A 14,009-nucleotide genomic window follows, 5' to 3' on the forward strand; every position below is an offset into this window, starting at 1 on the left:
TTGTACTATTATTGTTTATACCTTGTTATGTTTAAAAATATGTTTAGTCCCGGAGTACTAAATTTCACTAGGGGGGAATGTGGCACCCCAGGGGTCTGGTTTCCACAGTAACAGCAATGTTATGTCTGAGAGCAGGTGGGAGGTCTCTTGGTCAGGAATCCTATGCATGCCACACCTCCTGCCCAGTCCTGGGAGGGGAAGAACTTCCCCTATATAAACCTGGGGCTGAGGCAGGGTTAGTGAGTAGAGAAGAAGTAGAGACAGAGAAGCAGATATAGGAAAAGAACATCAGGAGCTCTGTGGGAGCAGTGCTACAAGGAGTCAGGGGCTGGCAGCTGCAGAGCTCGCCCTGACTGAGAAGTTATCACCGGACCCGGAGTCCGAGGCTGTGGGGACTAACTCCTATCCAGCAGCAGAAACCGACCGGCAGGGGATTGCAGGTCCTCTGGCCCAGAAACCCGAAGGCACGGTCACACGCGTGGGACCAGCTCCGCCGTCGTGGAGCGGAAGCTACTAGAAGGCCCCGAGTCACCGGCCATACGGGTGAGCACCACACGGTACACTCAGGGACGTGGGCTACTTATATCCGCCTCTAGCAAGGTAGCCAGAAGAGTATCGTTAGTTTGGGAGGCCTACAACTCCGCCTGGCCAGGGGAGATCCCATCTGCTCAAGGACTGACCAGGCCCCAATCGCTAGCCAGTACTCCGGGAGGGTCTATCTTTGTCACCAGTAAAGACCCTGAACTACACCGTACCGTCTCCGAGTGGTTCCTGCTACCCCCATCATCCACGTCGGCTGCCCTGAGGCCATACCCCTCCCGTTGGGGGTTATACTATCACGCTGCACAATCCTACCACCGGCCTCAGCGGTCTGCCCTGCAGCAGCAGCTCCTTAGCTGTACTCAACGGGTGGCGTAGTCGTCCAACATCTACCGCTAATACAGCGCCACTTAGTCTGACTCCCTGGGCACGGACCGGATCACCGCCACGAGACTACAACCCTCAAGAGATCCGGCTCCGGGTAAGCTCCCGCGTGCGCAACGCAGCGCGACACAGGCCCAGGGGCGCGTCACTAGCATTCACTGCCACCTGCTGTAAAATTACAATTACCTCTGAAAGACAATTTTCAATCACGTTAGTACCCACAGTTATTTTAGGGTGACTTTCACGAGGGTCAATGTCCACAATAATTACTCCCTGTGCCGACAGTTCAACTTTACCAATCTTAATGGTCATCTCTTTGAACCCCATCTGCGGCACGGGCAAGCCATTACTGGCGATGATGCTCAAGTCATTGTCTGGATACTGTGTTATATCAGCATCAGTCCAATACTGCTTAAAAAGTACATAAGGGATAGTGGTTACTTGCGACCCAGTATCCAGCAAGGCACTCATGGGGATACCGTCCAGCACCACGGGTAAAACCGGGCGCCCCCCGACGTACTTATTACGCCAATTGTAAGTGCCTGGTGATCTTATGCCTGGGGGTTGGCTCTCTGCCCCAGGTTGGACCCGTTTAAATTACAGTACCTGGAAATGTGTCCGGGCTGGCTGCATCGACGGCAAATGGGCTGTCCATCCTCTGCGTAGCGGTCTGTGGGCCTCCCTCAGAACGACGGGGTCCTCCTCTGTCGACGCCATGGGACATCCTCCGGACTTGAAGCCAACTCTATGGGTCTTGACGGGTCCACTTGTAACGCCTGGACGGTCCTGGTCAACACTGCGACGCTCCTGGTCAGCTCCTGGACTTGGTGGTGCAGATCTTTCGACGGGGCTTGGTTCAGGGCCTGTGCATTGGCCCCCACAGAGTCTATAGAAGAGGGCGCCGCCTCCTTGTGGTAGATGAGAGCAGGGCGTCGGGGGTTTATAGCGCCACTTGGTGCAGGTTCACGGAGCACCCTTATGGCCCTGTCCTTGAATTGGGCAAAGGTTAGACCAGGGTTTTGAAAGAACATGAGGCGCAGCTTGGTTCTGTGGACGCTAGACAGCAGACCTTGTATGAATTGTTCTGTTAGTAGCTTATCCGTATCCTGCACGCTGCCAGGGTCAGCTTGTTTGATGGCTCTCAAGGCTTCCTGCAAATTTAGGGCATAGTCTCTGATGCTGTCCTGTGCCCACTGTTTACAGCCATAGAACCGCATTTTGATCTCTGCTGAGGTACGGTTGTCAAAGATACCCCGCAGCCGGGCCAGAATGTCCCTTACAGTCCTTTTCTCCTCATCTGACCATGATTTCACTTCCCGCTGGGCTGCGCCGGTTAACTGCCCCATCAGAATGCTCACTTTCTGTTCTTCTGTCAGGGGATAAACTTTAAATAGACTGTGTAGTCTTTCTTTAAAGTCAGTTAATGTATGGGATTCCCCTGAGTATTGGGGCAGCCAGGCTGCTCCGGGGATGTAGGGCATGGAGACCGGCATCACTGCTGCTGCAGCCACGCTGGTGGTAGAAGGTCCCTCTGCGTCCGTCATCTTCCTCCCCCCATAGTTAAGCGTGGCCTACCTTCCGTTGATCCTCTTCCGTAGGCCGCGGCTCTGCTGGTGCTGCTCTGGGTGAGGACCTTGCGTCGCGTCCTGGTGACGTCAGTGTCTCACTCCTTCCTGGACCTTGCGCAGCGTCGGTGCGTAGGGCGGGGCTTCGGGTCTCACGTGGTTTGGACGTCCACGCCCCTCTTCTTCCCGCGAGGCGTCCTGAAGATGGAGTCCGATGGCGGGAACAGGGCTGAAGATGGCGGGAAAAGGCTGAAGATGGCGGGAAACGGCTCCGGATGGCGGGAAACCTCTTTTTCAGGTAAGTATGAAGTCTTTTCCAGGCACGCAATACCTGTTTGTGGCGGGTTGGTCACAATCCTGCCGACTACGCCAGAAAGCTGACTCGCCCCCTGGGCCGTGGGGTACTCAGGGCCGGGCCTCTGGATGCGGATGGGGAGTAGTAGTGGCGACCCGGTCCCGTGCTCAGGGTGTTAGGCTTAAAGGGGAACCGTCTTTTGATATATTTATAGGGTAAGTTCCGACTACGCCACCCGTGGATTGCGGTCATGGATAACCGCCGCTGCAGTGCAGACCGCTGGGGCAGATGTATGTGTGCAGCACTGAATAATATAACTCTTCACGGGAGGAGTGTGGCCCCAGGGCAGTATAGATGGATGATGGAGGGGATGATTCCGACCGCAATAGCCAGGAAACGGAGGCCTCTTTAACAGTTCAGGGTCTTTATTTGAACAGGTGAAATGACCCAAAAACAGTCCCGGCTAGGAGGGGGCCTGGATGTCTGAGAACAAGTGGGAAGCCCTTCTGGTCAGGGTGAGGGTGTAGGCCTACCATGCTCTCTGCACTCTTCCTGGCTATTTCCCTCCTCGTGGTGTAATAGCCCACATTCCTGAGCTTGCTGTGTCTTCTCGCCCATATGGCTTGCAACTTGGGTCCCTTTCTACTCTTGGCCTGGTGCAGCTCTGCTGGTCCCTTCTGCTGCGGCGGAACCTCTGGGCTTCTTAGGCCAAGGGACATACAATCCCCTGCGGTTTGGTTATTTGCTGTAGGACTTGGAATCCTAACAGCCTCGGACACCAAAGTCCGGTAGTTCTGTTTCTCTCTCAGCCAGGACAGGCTCACGTCGCCTTCCGTCCCTGGCTCGTGGCTCCTCTACTGCCACACGACCTCCTCAGCTACAGCTGAACTGACTCTCCCTTCTCTGGGACGCCTCTCACTTCAGAGACAGGTCGTCCAGCTCTCTCTAACCCTGCCCTCAGTTCCAGCTTTTATAGGGGCAGCCTGCTCCCCCTACTGGCCTGGGACAGGAGGTGCTACATGCTAATGGTCCCTAACTAGGGAACCTCCCCCTTGCTCTCAGACACAGCTTTATTAAACATTTGTGGCATCCAGGCCAGGGTGACACATCTCCACAGGGTCAGTGATAGTCAATGGAGCAGATCTGTATGTTTCCAGCCAGGGCAGTGTTCCCTTAGGTTGGCATCCTGTAGAATCCAAATCTGTGTCCTTTGGGATGGATCCATGTTACCATGCTGAAGTCCTGAAGAGTCTCTTGGATTCACTATAGAAATCCCTTTTTATATATATTCATCTGTGGCTCAGGTCATCATTCACAGGTCAGGGGGAAAGGTGTAGGGCTAAGGTCTCATTGTTTGAGTATTTAATCTATTTGCGTAGTTTGTATCCCCCTGCTCTGTAAATGAATAATCTAGCTGACCTAGTAAAATATGTAATTAGCATATTAACAAACATAATTGTTCCCCAACCCTGAGACGCTGTCCTCCATACAATAAATTGCAGTAAATATCAACTCAAATGTCAATATTCAGGATTATTCAAATACTAGTCTGTCCTTCTTGACCCACCAAAGTAAAACACAAATTCAAAAGTCAACACAAAGATAATAGTGTATTTCTCCTGTCTTAACAAATCTAGACGTCTGGGTAATTAGGATTGGAAACTGTGTCGCCACACTGGCCTTTAATATTAGGTTGTGGATTATGGATCCAGTGTTGAAGTTTCACCTCCTGGCCTCCTATTGGCTGCTTTAGTGGACATGGTGCAAAGGCCGGAGCAACCTCAATCCCTTTTTACCATCAATTAGATTATATTTTTATGATAGTGAATAGAGATAGTCCAGCACAGTCCTCTTACTCCTTCTTGGAAAATAACCAATATATCTGCTGCAACAACAATCTCAGAAAAATGAGCCCAAAATAGAGTGGAAATTGAAAAAAAAATGATGGCATGATCTCACCAGTTTTGCAGCCTTCTCCATTGAGAAATGCGTGGCCAATCATTCAGGTACAAAATATTAGAGATGTTGGATGTCAAAATGCACTGAAGGGGCAAAAGAACAGGAATTCGACCTAGAAAAAGTTTCCACCTCATCAGAGACCACTTCAAGCAACACCCACCACAGATGAGCATAAATAGTCGCCCGCTATGGCCCCATAATCTCACAGTCTAGCCTGCAGGATCAAGTGAAGACCCAGGGAATAAAGAGCAAACACAAGAGCCCCAGCAGGAGACTGTGAACCAAGGGAGCAGGAATGACCCAGAAGATTTAGGAGTGCACACAGCATCACCATGGAACAGGTCAAAGCAGGAGGACTGATGTCAGGGCTGCTGCAATAAACATCAGTGTGGAGAGGAGGGAAGCGAGTCTGGCAGACATACAGTATGTCCTCATGTCTTGCTGTCACCACTATAATAAGGGTCACCCACCCACGAGGGTCCATTCCCGCTCCATCTAGTAGCAGTGTAATAAGTGTCACCCACCCACGAGGGTCCAGTCTGCTCCTCCAGATGACAATGGTTTCTCTTTTCTTTAGGTGACACATATCCTTCAGGTGTCTATATCTCCCTGGGAACGGTATTTGGGATCGTTGCTGTCGTGGTCTTGGTGGTTGGATATTACAGAACCTGCAATCAGGGTGATTATCATCAGGGTCATTAGTACTGAGTACACAAATCTGTATTATGGGGCAGCAGATCATGTAGCGCTGACATATAACGTAGCATTGTATAATGGATGGGGGGAGGGGACAAAAATTATAACGAACATGGGAACATCTAACTCCTTTCTTTTTTTCAGCCTTAGAACCTGCAGTGGAAGTGTAAGTAACAAGTGTACATGTATGTTATACAGTGGGGAAAAAAAGTCTCTAGTCAGCCCCCAATTGTGCAAGTTCTCCCACTTAGAAAGATGAGGTCGACCTCGACTATGAGAGACAAAATGAGAAAACAAATCCTGAAAATCACATTGTCTGATTTGGAAAGTAATTTTTTTTTTTAACATTTTGGTGGAAAATAAGTATTTGGTCAAATACAAAAGTTCATCTCGATACTTTGTTATATTTCCTTTATTGGCAATGACAGAGGTGAAACGTCTTCTGTAAGTCTTCACAAGGTTGGCGCACACTGTTGCCGGTATGTCGGCCCATTCCTCCATGCAGATCTCCTCTAGAGCAGTGATGTTTGGGGGCTGTCGCTGGGCACCACGGACTTTCAACACCCTCCAAAGGTTTTCTGTAGGATTTAGATCTGGAGACTGGCTAGGCCACTCCAGGACCTTGAAATGCTTCTTACGAAGCCAATCCTTTGTTTCCCTGGCGGTGTGCTTGGGATCATTTTCATGCTGAAAGACCCAGCCACGTTTCATCTTCAGTGCCCTTGCTGATGGAAGGAGATTTGCACTCAAAATCTCACGATACATGGCCGCATTCATTCTTTCATGTACACGGATCAGTCGTCCTGGTCCCTTGGCAGAGAAACAGCCCCAAAGCATGATGTTGCCACCCCCATGCTTCACAGGAAGTATGGTGTTCATTGGATGCAACTCAGCATTCTTTCTCCTCCAAACAAGCCAAGTTGTGTTTCTACCAAACAATTCTACTTTGGTTTCATCTGACCATATGACATTCTCCCAATACTCTTCTGGATCATCCAAATGCTCTCTAACAAACCTCAGACGGGACCGGACATGTAATGGCTTAAGCAGGGGGACACGTCTGGCACTGCAGGATCTGAGTCCCTGGCGGCGTAGTGTGTTACTGATGGTAGGCTGTGTGATGTTGGCCCCAGCTCTCTGCAGGTCATTCACTAGGTCCCCTGTGTGGTTCTGGGATTTTTGCTCACCGTTCTTGAGATCATTTTGACCCCACGGGGTGAGATCTTGTGTGAAGCCCCAGATCGAGGGGGATTGTCAGTGGTCTTGTATGTCTTCCATTTTCTAATTATTGTTCCCACAGTTGATGTCTTCACACCAAGCTGCTCGCCTATTGCAGATTCAGTCTTCCCAGCCTGGTGCAGGGCTACAATGTTGTTTCTGGTGTCCTACGACAGCTCTTTGGTCTTCACCATAGTGGAGTTTGGAGTGTGACTGTTTGAGGTCGTGGACAGGTGTCTTTTATACTGATAACAAGTTCAAACAGGAGCCAGTACTACAGGTAATGAGTGGAGGACAGAGGAGCCCGTACTACAGGTAATGAGTGGAGGACAGAGGAGCCAGTACTACAGGTAATGAGTGGAGGACAGAGGAGCCAGTACTACAGGTAATGAGTGGAGGACAGAGGTGCCAGTACTACAGGTAATGAGTGGAGGACAGAGGAGCCAGCACTACAGGTAATGAGTGGAGGACAGAGGAGCCAGTACTACAGGTAATGAGTGGAGGACAGAGGAGCCAGTACTACAGGTAATGAGTGGAGGACAGAGGAGCCAGTACTACAGGTAATGAGTGGAGGACAGAGGAGCCAGTACTACAGGTAATGAGTGGAGGACAGAGGAGCCAGTACTACAGGTAATGAGTGGAGGACAGAGGAGCCAGTACTACAGGTAATGAGTGGAGGACAGAGGAGCCAGTACTACAGGTAATGAGTGGAGGACAGAGGAGCCAGTACTACAGGTAATGAGTGGAGGACAGAGGAGCCAGTACTACAGGTAATGAGTGGAGGACAGAGGAGACAGTACTACAAGTAATGAGTGGAGGACAGAGGAGCCAGCGCTACAGGTAATGAGTGGAGGACAGAGGAGCCAGTACTACAGGTAATGAGTGGAGGACAGAGGAGCCAGTACTACAGGTAATGAGTGGAGGACAGAGGAGCCAGTACTACAGGTAATGAGTGGAGGACAGAGGAGCCAGTACTACAGGTAATGAGTGGAGGACAGAGGAGCCAGTACTACAGGTAATGAGCGGAGGACAGAGGATCCAGTACTACAGGTAATGAGTGGAGGACAGAGGAGCCAGTACTACAGGTAATGAGCGGAGGACAGAGGAGCCAGTACTACAGGTAATGAGTGGAGGACAGAGGAGCCAGTACTACAGGTAATGAGTGGAGGACAGAGGAGCCAGTACTACAGGTAATGAGTGGAGGACAGAGGAGCCAGTACTACAGGTAATGAGCGGAGGACAGAGGAACCAGTACTACAGGTAATGAGTGGAGGACAGAGGAGCCAGTACTACAGGTAATGAGTGGAGGACAGAGGAGCCAGTACTACAGGTAATGAGTGGAGGACAGAGGAGCCAGTACTACAGGTAATGAGTGGAGGACAGAGGAGACAGTACTACAAGTAATGAGTGGAGGACAGAGGAGCCAGCGCTACAGGTAATGAGTGGAGGACAGAGGAGCCAGTACTACAGGTAATGAGTGGAGGACAGAGGAGCCAGTACTACAGGTAATGAGTGGAGGACAGAGGAGCCAGTACTACAGGTAATGAGTGGAGGACAGAGGAGCCAGTACTACAGGTAATGAGTGGAGGACAGAGGAGCCAGTACTACAGGTAATGAGCGGAGGACAGAGGATCCAGTACTACAGGTAATGAGTGGAGGACAGAGGAGCCAGTACTACAGGTAATGAGCGGAGGACAGAGGAGCCAGTACTACAGGTAATGAGTGGAGGACAGAGGAGCCAGTACTACAGGTAATGAGTGGAGGACAGAGGAGCCAGTACTACAGGTAATGAGTGGAGGACAGAGGAGCCAGTACTACAGGTAATGAGCGGAGGACAGAGGAACCAGTACTACAGGTAATGAGTGGAGGACAGAGGAGCCAGTACTACAGGTAATGAGTGGAGGACAGAGGAGCCAGTACTACAGGTAATGAGTGGAGGACAGAGGAGCCAGTACTACAGGTAATGAGTGGAGGACAGAGGAACCAGTACTACAGGTAATGAGTGGAGGACAGAGGAGCCAGTACTACAGGTAATGAGTGGAGGACAGAGGAGCCAGTACTACAGGTAATGAGTGGAGGACAGAGGAGCCAGTACTACAGGTAATGAGTGGAGGACAGAGGAGCCAGTACTACAGGTAATGAGTGGAGGACAGAGGAGCCAGCACTACAGGTAATGAGTGGAGGACAGAGGAGCCAGTACTACAGGTAATGAGCGGAGGACAGAGGAACCAGTACTACAGGTAATGAGTGGAGGACAGAGGAGCCAGTACTACAGGTAATGAGTGGAGGACAGAGGAGCCAGTACTACAGGTAATGAGTGGAGGACAGAGGAGCCAGTACTACAGGTAATGAGTGGAGGACAGAGGAGCCTCTTAAAGAAGAAGTTACAGGTCTGCGAGAGCCAGAAATCTGGCTTGTTTGTAATTGACCAAATACTTATTTTCCACCAAAATTTGAAAAAAAATTGTTTCCTAATCAGACAATGTGATTTCCAGGATTTGTTTTCTCCTTTTGTCTCTCATAGTCAAGGTCGACCTATGAAGTCAATTACAGGCCGACCTCATCTTTATAAGTGGGAGAACTTGCACAATTGCTGGCTGACTAAAGACTTTTTTTCCCCACTGTATATGTGTATTATGTACAGTACAGACCAAAAGTTTGGACACACCTTCTCATTTAAAGATTTTTCTGTATTTTCCTGACTATGAAAATTGTACATTCACACTGAAGGCATCAAAACTATGAATTAACACATGTGGAATTATATACTTAACAAAAAAGTGTGAAACACCTGAAAATATGTCTTATATTCTAGCTTGTTCAAAGTAGCCACCTTTTGCTTTGATGACTGCTTTGCACACTCTTGGTATTCTCTTGATGAGCTTCAAGAGGTAGTCACCGGAAATGTTTTTCACTTCACAGGTGTGCCCTGTCAGGTTTAATAAGTGGGATTTCTTGCCTTATAAATGGGGTTGGGACCATCAGTTGTGTTGTGCAGAAGTCTGGTGGATACACAGCTGATAGTCCTACTGAACCAACTGTTAGAATTTGTATTATGGCAAGAAAAAAGCAGCTAAGTAAAGAAAAACGAGTGGCCACTATTACTTTAAGAAATGAAGGTCAGTCAGTGCGAAAAATTGGGCAAACTTTGAAAGAGTCCCCAAGTGCAGTTGCAAAAACCTTCAAGCGCTACAAAGAAACTGGCTCACATGAGGAGCGCCCCAGGAAAGGAAGACCAAGAGTCACCTCTGCTTCTGAGGATAAGTTTATCCGAGTCACCAGCCTCAGAAATCGCAGGTTAACAGCAGCTCAGATTAGAGACCAGGTCAATGCCACACAGAGTTCTAGCAGCAGACACATCTCTACAACAACTGTTAAGAGGAGACTTTGTGCAGCAGGCCTTCATGGTAAAATAGCTGCTAGGAAACCACTGCTAAGGACAGGCAACAAGCAGAAGAGACTTGTTTGGGCTAAAGAACACAAGGAATGGACATTAGACCAGTGGACATCTGTGCTTTGGTCTGATGAGTCCAAATTTGAGATCTTTAGTTCCAACCACCGTGTCTTTGTGCGACGCAGAAAAGGTGAACGGATGGACTCTACATGCCTGGTTCCCACCGTGAAGCATGGAGGAGGAGGTGTGATGGTGTCGGGGGGCTTTGCTGGTGACACTGTTGGGGATTTATTCAAAATTGAAAGCATACTGAACCAGCATGGCTACCACAGCATCTTGCAGCGGCATGCTATTCCATCCGGTTTGAGGTTAGTTGGACCATCATTTATTTTTCAACAGGACAATGACCCCAAACACACCTCCAGGCTGTGTAAGGGCTATTTGACCAAGGAGGAGAGTGATGGGGGGCTACGCCAGATGACCTGGCCCCCACAGTCACCAGACCTGAACCCAATCGAGATGGTTTGGGGTGAGCTGGACCGCAGAGTGAAGGCAAAAGGGCCAACAAGTGCTAAGCATCTCTGGGAACTCCTTCAAGATTGTTGGAAGACCATTTCCGGTGACTACCTCTTGAAGCTCATCAAGAGAATGCCAAGAGTGTGCAAAGCAGTCATCAAAGCAAAAGGTGGCTACTGTGAAGAACCTAGAATATAAGACATATTTTCAGCTGTTTCACACTTTTTTGTTAAGTATATAATTCCACATGTGGTAATTCATAGTTTTGATGCCTTCAGTGTGAATGTACAATTTTCATAGTCATGAAAATACAGAAAAATCTTTAAATGAGAAGGTGTGTCCAAACTTTTGGTCTGTACTGTACCTTATCCCATGACTTCCTATGACATTCTGCAAGTTCTGTGCACATAGGAGTTTTTCTGCGCGGATTTTACTCGCAGAAAAAATCCGGACATTACCAATTCTTGTGCGTTTCTGCATGCAGATTTGCCTACTGTATATAATGCATTGGAAAAACGCATGGCAAATACGCATGAAAAAACGCATGTAAAAACTGCATGCGTTTTTCTGCCAAGGAGATGCAGGAATGCTCAGGAAAATTTCTGCTTCATTTCTGCATTGTGGGCACTAAGCCTTAGGGTATGTGCACACGATGCAGAAATGAAGCAGAAAATTTCTGCATCATTTCTGCATCTCCCTGGCAGATTGTGCATGCGTTTTTCCTGCAGAATACAAGCGGATCCACATGCAGATTCACATGCGTTTCCGCATGCAGATTGACAAGCGCTTTCCAGGCGATTTTAGCATCACTTGGAAAGTGCTTGACAACTAGGTCACACTATATAAATCCATGCAAACAGCAAACAGCATGGATTTATATAGTGTGACCCGAGAGAGTGTATATACTTACCTCCGATGGCCCGCGCTGTCCTGCTTTACAAAGTTCCCGGCTGCCGGCAACTTTGAATTGAAAGACCTGCCGACGTCAGCGTCACGTGACCCGTCACATGACTCTGACGTCAGCGCAGGTCCTACAACTCACTGCAAGTGCCGGGAACCAAGCGGGAGCGGTGCGCGGGCCGACAGAAGGTAAGAATACATTTATTTTTTATTTTATTCTTTTTTTACAGCTTTTTAATGGTACCTGGGTGTGGAGGAGACTCTCCTCTCCTCCACACTCGGGTACCATCCGCACATTAGAACGCACCAATTACGCAAGTACAGATGCTGTCTTGCGGAATTGGCGCGTTCTAATGCAAGTCAATGGCGGCGAAATCGCCGCGTTTCCGCAAAATTAATTGACATGCTGCGGATTTTTGACCGCAGCGTTCACGCTGCGGAAAAATCCGCATCATGGGCACAGCACATGCGGATTTCCATTGGGGAACATTGCTTCCCTTCTACCATGCGTTTTTCATGCGTTTCCGCGGCGTTTACGCAACTGCAAAAACGCCGCGGAAACGCATGAAATACGCATCGTGTGAACTCAGCCTTATACTCTGTGACGATGGTGGGTGTTGACCCACTGTACCACTGGCTGTGCTCACCCTGTTCTTCACTAAAGCCTCTGATGGTGAGGATAGGCTTGAGCCATTGGGATAGTCACTCCAGGACAGTCCCCGGATCTGCAGCAGCTGACCGAAGGGTAAGAGGTACAACACGGGGCGCTGAGGGCAAAGGCAGAGACGTGGTCAGACAGTCCGAGTCTGGAGCAGGCAGCACAAGATTGGAATACGAAGTCGGGGTCAGGAACGGAGAGGTCAGACAAAATGAGAGAATAAGCCGGGTCAGTAACAGGAAAGTCAAAACAAACATGCATCTTGACAGATTACTAGAGACGATCTGAAACTAGGAACCTAAGTTCAGGCAAGGTCAAGAGGGAGAAGCTGCCTCATATATCCCCTGCTGGCAAGTTTATGAAGGGGGGCACAGGCCAGTTTGCTGTGGGCCGAAATTGAGTTCTCTTTGCCCTGAAATCCCCTTCGTTCACAGGAATGAGAGTGGAGTGTGCTTTATGGTGGAGTTTGATATTTACTCACTTTTACTTTGTGCATGGGACTGGATCCGGCTTCAAACAATACAGGAGATCTTGGGTCCGGGTTAACAGGTTTGGCTTTATTGTGCAATTCATCTACACACAGCTGCAGCGTACAGATTAAGACAGAGTCTCTTTTTAGTGAAGTTCCCTTGGTTCTGTGTCCTAACAGTCCTTGTCACCGTCCTGTCCTAAGACTCACCATGTTCCTCTTCCCCTGTGACTCAGCCAACATCTTCTTGATCAGAGAGATGAGGTCTGCTTCTCAGTACCTCTTCCTGACCTTAGGCCCAAGACTGTCCTGGCATCCAGATGGAGCTTTAGATGTGTCCTCATTCTATTAGGAAACTTGCACTTGCAGAACACTTTTCTCTCTGCTGCATCTACTTTCTAGAACCTGTTTCCCTGTCTTGTCCAGCCTTCTTTCCTGCTTAACACAGAAAAATTGTTTCTATAAAACTCACTAACCCCTCCCAAACTGTGAGCTAATCCCAATTGTTTAACTATTAATTTCCTGTGTAATGCTAACGGTATCCGTATCTGCTGTATGGTTCCCCTAGTGGACAGACCTCCCACATTCTCAGGGACGGCTTGAGACAAAGCCTAGAGGAGAACCAAAATACAACATCGGCCACAGGGATAAAATATAACATTCTTTTTATCACACTAATCAAAACATAAGATAGCATTACACGATATATATATGTAACCCTTCTGTTGCAACGACGTCTTCACATCTCCATCTTCCCCACCACCCTCCTTCAGTTACACCAGGGAAGCAAAACTCTGCAGAACATAGGAGGTTAAATTCCTGCAGAGTCTGGTGGCGTCTCCCTATAGCCAAGTGGGAAACAGGGAAATGCCGCAGTGCTGGGAGTGCTGCAAGAGGCAGCTAGCACAATAGCCTGACACTGGGAGGAACAGAGTGGTGAGCGCAGTGAGTAGGATGGCCTTGAGAAGGCGTGTGAGTTACCGCTGTGACATTCACACCTGTGATACAATGTTACTTTAAACGTTAAGCATATGATGCAATATTATTAGTCAAACACATGATATAATGTTTTATTCTCCTCTAATGTTACATTATAATTTTCAGGCAGCGGACAGAGTGGACCACGTGGCCCTGAAGCGCGCCAGGTGATGTGTCTATACAATATGTCATATGTGGGCAGAGGGGCATGTTAGCTTCATTGTACACATTAGACTATATGTGGTGGGGAAAATCTGGGGGCTCACCTCCACCGGACCCTAATTGGAGCCTCTGGTTATTTCTTTTGGTTATATCTTTGCAGAATGAGGAAAATGTCTCCTTACATGATGGAAAATCAACAATACAACCTATTCCTACCAGAACAAGCCAGAAGAAAACAGGACCCTCTCCCTATCAGGAGATGGATCTGTACAGTG

This window comes from Phyllobates terribilis, unplaced genomic scaffold (genome assembly GCF_046119375.1).
Source record: "Phyllobates terribilis strain yellow unplaced genomic scaffold, ASM4611937v1 Scaffold_8__6_contigs__length_399053987, whole genome shotgun sequence".
Classification (NCBI taxonomy): domain Eukaryota; kingdom Metazoa; phylum Chordata; class Amphibia; order Anura; family Dendrobatidae; genus Phyllobates; species Phyllobates terribilis.